Below are 8,093 nucleotides of genomic sequence, written 5' to 3'. Positions count from 1 at the left end.
TGCTCAAGTTAGTAGTTAGTTTATGGGCTTGAAACTCTGCCAGGCACTAGGTGCCATTTAGAAAATGATCCTGAAATGAAGATTTGATTGGCAGCTGCATGTCGTGAAATGATTGGTTGAAATGGGGTAGAAATTTGATAGTACTAGGTGACGTCAGCAAACTGTAAATTACTGTTATCAATGAAATCTTGAAAACGAACTTTTGATGTGAAAAAGTGTGAAAAACTAAAGAAATTAGATTATTGTGATTTGTTTTGCATACATTATTAAATAGGTGCACTGCATACCCAGGTATTTGAACTAAAAGAAAAGAAAAGTCATTCTTGCGTTCAGCTCGACTTTAAACTTTAAGTCCCTCTACCTTGACAATCGACCTCCAGTCCACCCTGCTGTACTTTAGTGGAGAGACTTGAAGCCTTTCACTGATGTCTGTAATGTGTGCTGTTTGTGTTTTTCCCAGGGGTCCAGGTTGGTGTGGTGAGAGAGCAAGCTAACCGAGGGGAGGAGGACCGCCTGGGGGCACCGCGGCCCAGGAACTCAAGGTAGGAGCACCTGGAAATGCTAAGTGGAGGTGTGTGACCTTTTCATTGGTTCACTTGGCTGTCTCCAGGGCAAACCAAAAACCAACTTTCTTTGTGAGCAGAGCATCCCCAGATTCACCACCTACTTTCACCAGTTTATCAGCCAACTAGTTTTTCTTTTATTTTTTATTTTTATATAGAAAATAAGTGAAACATGATAGTTGATTACCTGCCAAAGTGGCTGTTTGAGACCTACCAACCATGACTAATAATCACAAATGTTTAGCTGGTGGTTTGTGTTCATTTCCCCACCCAGCTTGAAAGTATTTACTTCATAGGGAGCCAAATTGAACGTCACTTCCCGCCTTTCTCTGTGTACCAGCGTCTGAAAAAATATGAATGGTGGTGAACGGAGACAGCCTTTTTTTGATATCCGTTGTTTGAATTGTGTTGGGGAGTGGGGAGAGGAGGAGAGAATTCCACCCAAACCTAGTCCGCAAAAAAAACAAAACAATAATTGATCAAAAGTCCACATGATCAAATTGATTCCTTAACGATCAATTATCGATTTTCGATTATTGATGAACATCCCTAGTTCAGGATAACTCTGACTACACTAACTCAAAAGTCAAATATAGGCTATGATCAGCCTAGTCAATTCCCAAAGGCCCATTCTGAGGCCCTGTTTGAGTCACAAAGAGCCAAACATGTCTGCCTGGTTAGCAGCCAAGCTTCAACTTTAGCCTCTCTCTGGTTTGAAGCCTGTAATTATGCAACCCCAGAGGTGTTAAAAGCGTCCTGTTATCTGAACAGACAACAGACTGCCTAACATGTTATCTGTTATCTGAACAGACATAACAGACTGCCTAACATGTTATCTGTTATCTGAACAAACATAACAGACTGCCTAACATGTTATCTGTTATCTGAACAGACATAACAGACTGTCTAACATGTTATCTGTTATCTGAACAGACTGCCTAACATGTTATCTGTTATCTGAACAGACTGCCTAACATGTTATCTGTTATCTGAACAGACATAACAGACTGCCTAACATGTTATCTGTTATCTGAACAGACATAACAGACTGCCTAACATGTTATCTGCTATCTGAACAGACTTAACAGTAGGGATGTTCATCAATTATCGAAAATCGATAATTGATCGTTAAGGATTGGAATCGATCCTGTGGCATTTGGATCGATTTTTTAATTATTATTATTATTATTTTTATTTTATTTTTTATTTTTTGACTAGGTTTGGGTGGAATTCGTTCCTCCTCGCCCCACTCCATTGCACAGCCGACTAACGTGAGGTGGAGCTTCATATAGTCTCTACTTTTCTGGCTGGGCACGGGCCTTTGTGCCAACAAAACTGTTTTAAACATGGGGAATTCACACCGGCATGCGCCGGGGATAGCAGTGTTGGAGAGGAGACACATTGAAATAAAGAGTTAATTGAGGAGAACACGTTGTCTTTCGTATTTTCTGCCATAGGCATTCATTTTGTTAAAAAAAAAAAAAAAAAAAAAATTTCTAAGTATTAATATGATCGATAATCGATAATTGATCGTTCATTTTCATCGATTATCGATTTTGGAAAATTTTCAAAATGAACATCCCTACTTAACAGACTGCCTAACATGTTATCTGTTATCTGAACAGACTTAACAGACTGCCTAACATGTTATCTGAACAGACTTAACAGACTGCCTAACATGCTGTGGTTGCAGCGACCACACAAGCTTGAATCTTTGAGGTGGTGTTTAGAGAGCACACGTTGCCTTCTTGTTGTCCTGGCGTCAGTACAGCAGGACTTCTTGTTGTCCTGGCGTCAGTACAGCAGGACAAAGCTCTCATGAAGACCTGGCTGTTTGTCTGCATGATGCACTCAGCAGAGAATGAGGATGGAGGCTGGAGGGCTGTGGCTGGCCTGCGCCTGGTGCCTCGTGCCGGCCGGGGGGCCGGGGGGCTCCCACTGTCAAATACTAGGAAGGGCTTGGTCCCAAGCAAAATATCCCGCTGTATGCCAGGGAAAGAGTGCGCCCGGGTGCAGCTGGGAGATAAGATCTGTGTGTGTGTGTGTGTGTGTGTGTGTGTGTGTGTGTGTGTGTGTGTGAGAGTGATTGTGTGATTGTGTGATTGTGTGCGCGCGCGGGGTGGGTGGGTCAGTAGCAGGGTGACAGTGTCCTCATACACCATCCAGTGGTTCCTGTGAGCGACCCCTTACAATAAAGCAAAGTTTTACCTGGGATCCCTTTCACATGTTGCGGTGTCTTATCAGTTTCTCAGAAAATGTCAAACTTTTCTCTGATTGGATCAAAAATTGGCGCCGACCTCAAACCATCCAATCAGAGAAAAGTTGACATTTCCTTGGAAACGGAAAGTCAGATCGCGATCCCTTTTTAAAGGACTGCATGTATTTTTTCCACCCCGAATCCAATGCATCCCTGAGTCTGTACGAGTTACGGCTGTGGAGATACGTCGGCCCTGCCTGCAGGACTACAGGAGAGAGATAGAGGACAGCGGGGGGTTTCAAGTCACTGACCAAACACTCTATTTCAGTGATTGCTGTCAGAATATAGAGCCATTTAACACTTATTTGAACACAAACAACATCACTGAATGCAGATTTAATCTCAAAGATGTTCATATAAATACACGTCTGTTACGTCACTATCTATCTGATAGTGACTTAACACGATGGTGAGTGAGCCTATGGCCCACTGATGCAAGCCTTTGCATTTTCACTATTGCAGCATTTATGAACTGGGTGTCACTGGTGACACACCCGAGAGGGTGGGCGGAGCTAACACAACAGACTCACTCTGTAGGTTACTGTAGGTTCACAAGGTGGGCGGAGCTGATGCAAGAGACTCACTCTGTAGGTTACTGTAGGTTCACAAGGTGGGCGGAGCTAACGCAATAGACTCACTCTGTAGGTTAACAGGGTGGGTGGAGCTAACACAATAGACTCACTCTGTAGGTTACTGTAGGTTCACAGGGTGGGCGGAGCTAACGCAAGAGACTCACTCTGTAGGTTACTGTAGGTTCACAGGGTGGGCGGAGCTAACGCAAGAGACTCACTCTGTAGGTTAACAGGGTGGGTGGAGCTAACACAATAGACTCACTCTGTAGGTTACTGTAGGTTCACAAGGTGGGCAGAGCTGACGCAAGAGACTCACTCTTTAGGTTACTGTAGGTTCACAGGGTGGGCGGAGCTAACGCAATAGACTCACTCTGTAGGTTACTGTAGGTTCACAGGGTGGGCAGAGCTGACGCAAGAGACTCACTCTGTAGGTTACTGTAGGTTCACAGGGTGGGCGGAGCTAACACAATAGACTCACTCTGTAGGTTACTGTAGGTTCACAGGGTGGGTGGAGCTAACACAATAGACTCACTCTGTAGGTTAACAGGGTGGGTGGAGCTAACACAATAGACTCACTCTGTAGGTTACTGTAGGTTCACAAGGTGGGCAGAGCTGACGCAAGAGACTCACTCTGTAGGTTACTGTAGGTTCACAGGGTGGGCGGAGCTAACGCAATAGACTCACTCTGTAGGTTACTGGAGGTTCACAGGGTGGGCGGAGCTAACACAATAGACTCACTCTGTAGGTTACTGTAGGTTCACAGGGTGGGTGGAGCTAACACAAGAGACTCACTCTGTAGGTTACTGTAGGTTCACAGGGTGGGCGGAGCTAACACAATAGACTCACTCTGTAGGTTACTGTAGGTTCACAAGGTGGGCGGAGCTAACACAATAGACTCACTCTGTAGGTTACTGTAGGTTCACAGGGTGGGCGGAGCTAACACAAGAGACTCTGTAGGTTACTGTAGGTTCACAGGGTGGGCGGAGCTAACACAATAGACTCACTCTGTAGGTTACTGTAGGTTCACAGGGTGGGCGGAGCTAACACAAGAGACTCACTCTGTAGGTTACTGTAGGTTCACAGGGTGGGCGGAGCTAACACAAGAGACTCACTCTGTAGGTTACTGTAGGTTCACAGGGTGGGCGGAGCTAACACAAGAGACTCACTCTGTAGGTTACTGTAGGTTCACAGGGTGGGCGGAGCTAACACAAGAGACTCACTGTAGGTTACTGTAGGTTCCAGACAACACTTGTGTGAAGTACCAAGTGGCTGTTGACCTTCTGACCCAGACACTGATCTTGGTCAAGATCACAGCAGTCTACACAACACGCACACACACACGGGCGCACACACACACACACACGCACACGGGCGCACACACACACACACACACACACGACACATACGACACACACACACACACACACACACACACACACACACACACACACACACACACACACACACACACACACAGGGACAGCCTGCCTCTCTGGCAGCTGGCTGGTCCTGGGGGACAGCTGAGAGAAGGGGAGAGGGGACGCACAGCATATTGGGTAACACACACATGTGATGACTCAGTTGTTCGGTGTGTGTGTGTGTATGTGTGTGTGTGTGTGTGTGTGTGTGTACGCACTAGGGCCCGACCCATACTGGATTTGCGCTATGACTGCACTCAGGGTCCAAAATAAACTTTTTGACTCACCGGCCAAATGGCCGGTAGACAAAGAAAATCCACCAGCACCAGCCAAGCCTATTTTTTTTTACCCGCCAAAATAATAAATTACCTTTTAGGGTCACGTATAATTAAATATATGTAAATATACCGTCACTAATCATGAATTAATACTAATAGGCTACTTAACTAACTTAACACTAATGCGTGTTAATTTCGGGACCCTGACTGCACTTAAAGAGACACTCCACCGAAAAACAACGCTGATTTGTTTTGCACATAATCTCACACATATTTTCCTTGAGACTTGAGATGAATTAGGGTGAGGGTCCCTAATGTATGAAAATGTATGAAACCCGTGATCAAAATAGTCATGCATTCTGTCATTGAATTTGTCTGACTTATCGATTGAAATTGTAGTGAAAATAAATTATTCCGATTTTTGCTGAGGACCCCCTGGAACCCCTCAAGGACCCCTGGGGGTCTCCGGAAACCCACTTTGAGAACCACTGATCTAGAGCAACTCTGACTGAGTGAGCGAGCACAGGATTCTGTGTTTTGTTACCGGGACATGTCAACAGGACATTGTGGGGACCCAACGCCTTCTGCTCTAACCACTAGACCAGTGGTGTCACCCACATGCTGTGTTGAGGACATGACATGCCTGAGTTCATACTGTATATACACTACCACTGTGTTCATACCAGGTGCTATTTTTAACTGTGCATGTGTAATGCTTCTCAATCTCTGCATGCCACTGTTGCCACCACAGACATGCAGAGTGATTCTTCACACCAAACGATGCTTTTGATTCTTCCATTTTCTGGCTTTTTTACTTGATTAACCCATTGATACCTGATGCAGCATTTTGTGTGTGTATCGCGGTCTTAAAGGGATACACACACAAATGAGGGATATACACGCAAATGCTGCATCAGGTATCAATGGGTTAATTGTTGGACGATAACCCAGATGGTGGCCAGAGGGTTTGTTTCACAGAACCACCTGGGAACTCGATCTTAAAAAGGGCGGGCACTTTCAAAAATGCCTGGCAGGTGATTGGATGAACCATCCGTCTATCACCGACGCCGTCTATCACGGGCTAACTTAGACCACCCTTAACCACTTAGAACCGCCTCCTCCTTGGAGCGTGACAAGAATCCAGCTGCTTTGTGAAGTGGCAAGGTGAATTGGAAGAAGCCTAGCTATTGCCATTATCCATTATGTCACAACTTATTACAACAAGCATGGAAACCAGGATGAATTCTTGTAATAAATATGTTTTTCTACATGTTTGTCTTCTGGCCTATCCCCAAAAAGCATTTTGCCTGTTGGAAGTGGTTGAGCCCCCGCTGTGCCTTCTTACCCTGACATTCAGTGTGTCCTGGTTGCTGTGCCTTTTACCCTGACATTCAGTGTGTCCTGGTTGCTGTGCCTTTTACCCTGACATTCAGTGTGTCCTGGTTGCTGTGCCTTTTACCCTGACATTCAGTGTGTCCTGGTTGCTGTGCCTTCTTACCCTGACATTCAGTGTGTCCTGGTTGCTGTGCCTTCTTACCCTGACATTCAGTGTGTCCTGGTTGCTGTGCCTTTTACCCTGACATTCAGTGTGTCCTGGTTGCTGTGCCTTCTTACCCTGACATTCAGTGTGTCCTGGTTGCTGTGCCTTTTACCCTGACATTCAGTGTGTCCTGGTTGCTGTGCCTTTTACCCTGACATTCAGTGTGTCCTGGTTGCTGTGCCTTTTACCCTGACATTCAGTGTGTCCTGGTTGCTGTGCCTTTTACCCTGACATTCAGTGTGTCCTGGTTGCTGTGCCTTCTTACCCTGACATTCAGTGTGTCCTGGTTGCTGTGCCTTTTACCCTGACATTCAGTGTGTCCTGGTTGCTGTGCCTTTTACCCTGACATTCAGTGTGTCCTGGTTGCTGTGCCTTCTTACCCTGACATTCAGTGTGTCCTGGTTGCTGTGCCTTTTACCCTGACATTCAGTGTGTCCTGGTTGCTGTGCCTTTTACCCTGACATTCAGTGTGTCCTGGTTGCTGTGCCTTCTTACCCTGACATTCAGTGTGTCCTGGTTGCTGTGCCTTCTTACCCTGACATTCAGTGTGTCCTGGTTGCTGTGCCTTTTACCCTGACATTCAGTGTGTCCTGGTTGCTGTGCCTTCTTACCCTGGCATTCAGTGTGTCCTGGTTGCTGTGCCTTCTTACCCTGACATTCAGTGTGTCCTGGTTGCTGTGCCTTCTTACCCTGACATTCAGTGTGTCCTGGTTGCTGTGCCTTTTACCCTGACATTCAGTGTGTCCTGGTTGCTGTGCCTTCTTACCCTGACATTCAGTGTGTCCTGGTTGCTGTGCCTTTTACCCTGACATTCAGTGTGTCCTGGTTGCTGTGCCTTCTTACCCTGACATTCAGTGTGTCCTGGTTGCTGTGCCTTCTTACCCTGACATTCAGTGTGTCCTGGTTGCTGTGCCTTCTTACCCTGACATTCAGTGTGTCCTGGTTGCTGTGCCTTCTTACCCTGACATTCAGTGTGTCCTGGTTGCTGTGCCTTTTACCCTGACATTCAGTGTGTCCTGGTTGCTGTGCCTTTTACCCTGACATTCAGTGTGTCCTGGTTGCTGTGCCTTTTACCCTGACATTCAGTGTGTCCTGGTTGCTGTGCCTTTTACCCTGACATTCAGTGTGTCCTGGTTGCTGTGCCTTCTTACCCTGACATTCAGTGTGTCCTGGTTGCTGTGCCTTCTTACCCTGACATTCAGTGTGTCCTGGTTGCTGTGCCTTCTTACCCTGACATTCGGTGTGTCCTGGTTGCTGTGCCTTTTACCCTGACATTCAGTGTGTCCTGGTTGCTGTGCCTTCTTACCCTGACATTCAGTGTGTCCTGGTTGCTGTGCCTTTTACCCTGACATTCAGTGTGTCCTGGTTGCTGTGCCTTCTTACCCTGACATTCAGTGTGTCCTGGTTGCTGTGCCTTCTTACCCTGACATTCAGTGTGTCCTGGTTGCTGTGCCTTTTACCCTGA

At 46.3% G+C, this 8,093-nt stretch overlaps 1 protein-coding gene across 1 annotated transcript in view; it reads left to right on the top strand.

Annotated features, from left to right (window-relative positions):
* Positions 1-479: 479 nt before the first annotated feature.
* The window catches only part of atp13a3 (ATPase 13A3), a 62,871-nt gene continuing 55,257 nt past the window's right edge, over positions 480-8,093 (top strand). Inside the window, exon 1 of the mRNA XM_083647796.1 lies at positions 480-542. The gene's annotated coding sequence lies outside the window, so the exon portion shown is untranslated. The remainder of the gene's footprint in view (positions 543-8,093) is intronic.

Source organism: Poromitra crassiceps (assembly GCF_964638095.1).
Source record: "Poromitra crassiceps genome assembly, chromosome: 12".
Lineage (NCBI taxonomy): Eukaryota > Metazoa > Chordata > Actinopteri > Beryciformes > Melamphaidae > Poromitra > Poromitra crassiceps.
Note: the sequence above shows the minus strand (reverse complement) of the source record. Positions and strands in the feature narration are given on the sequence as shown.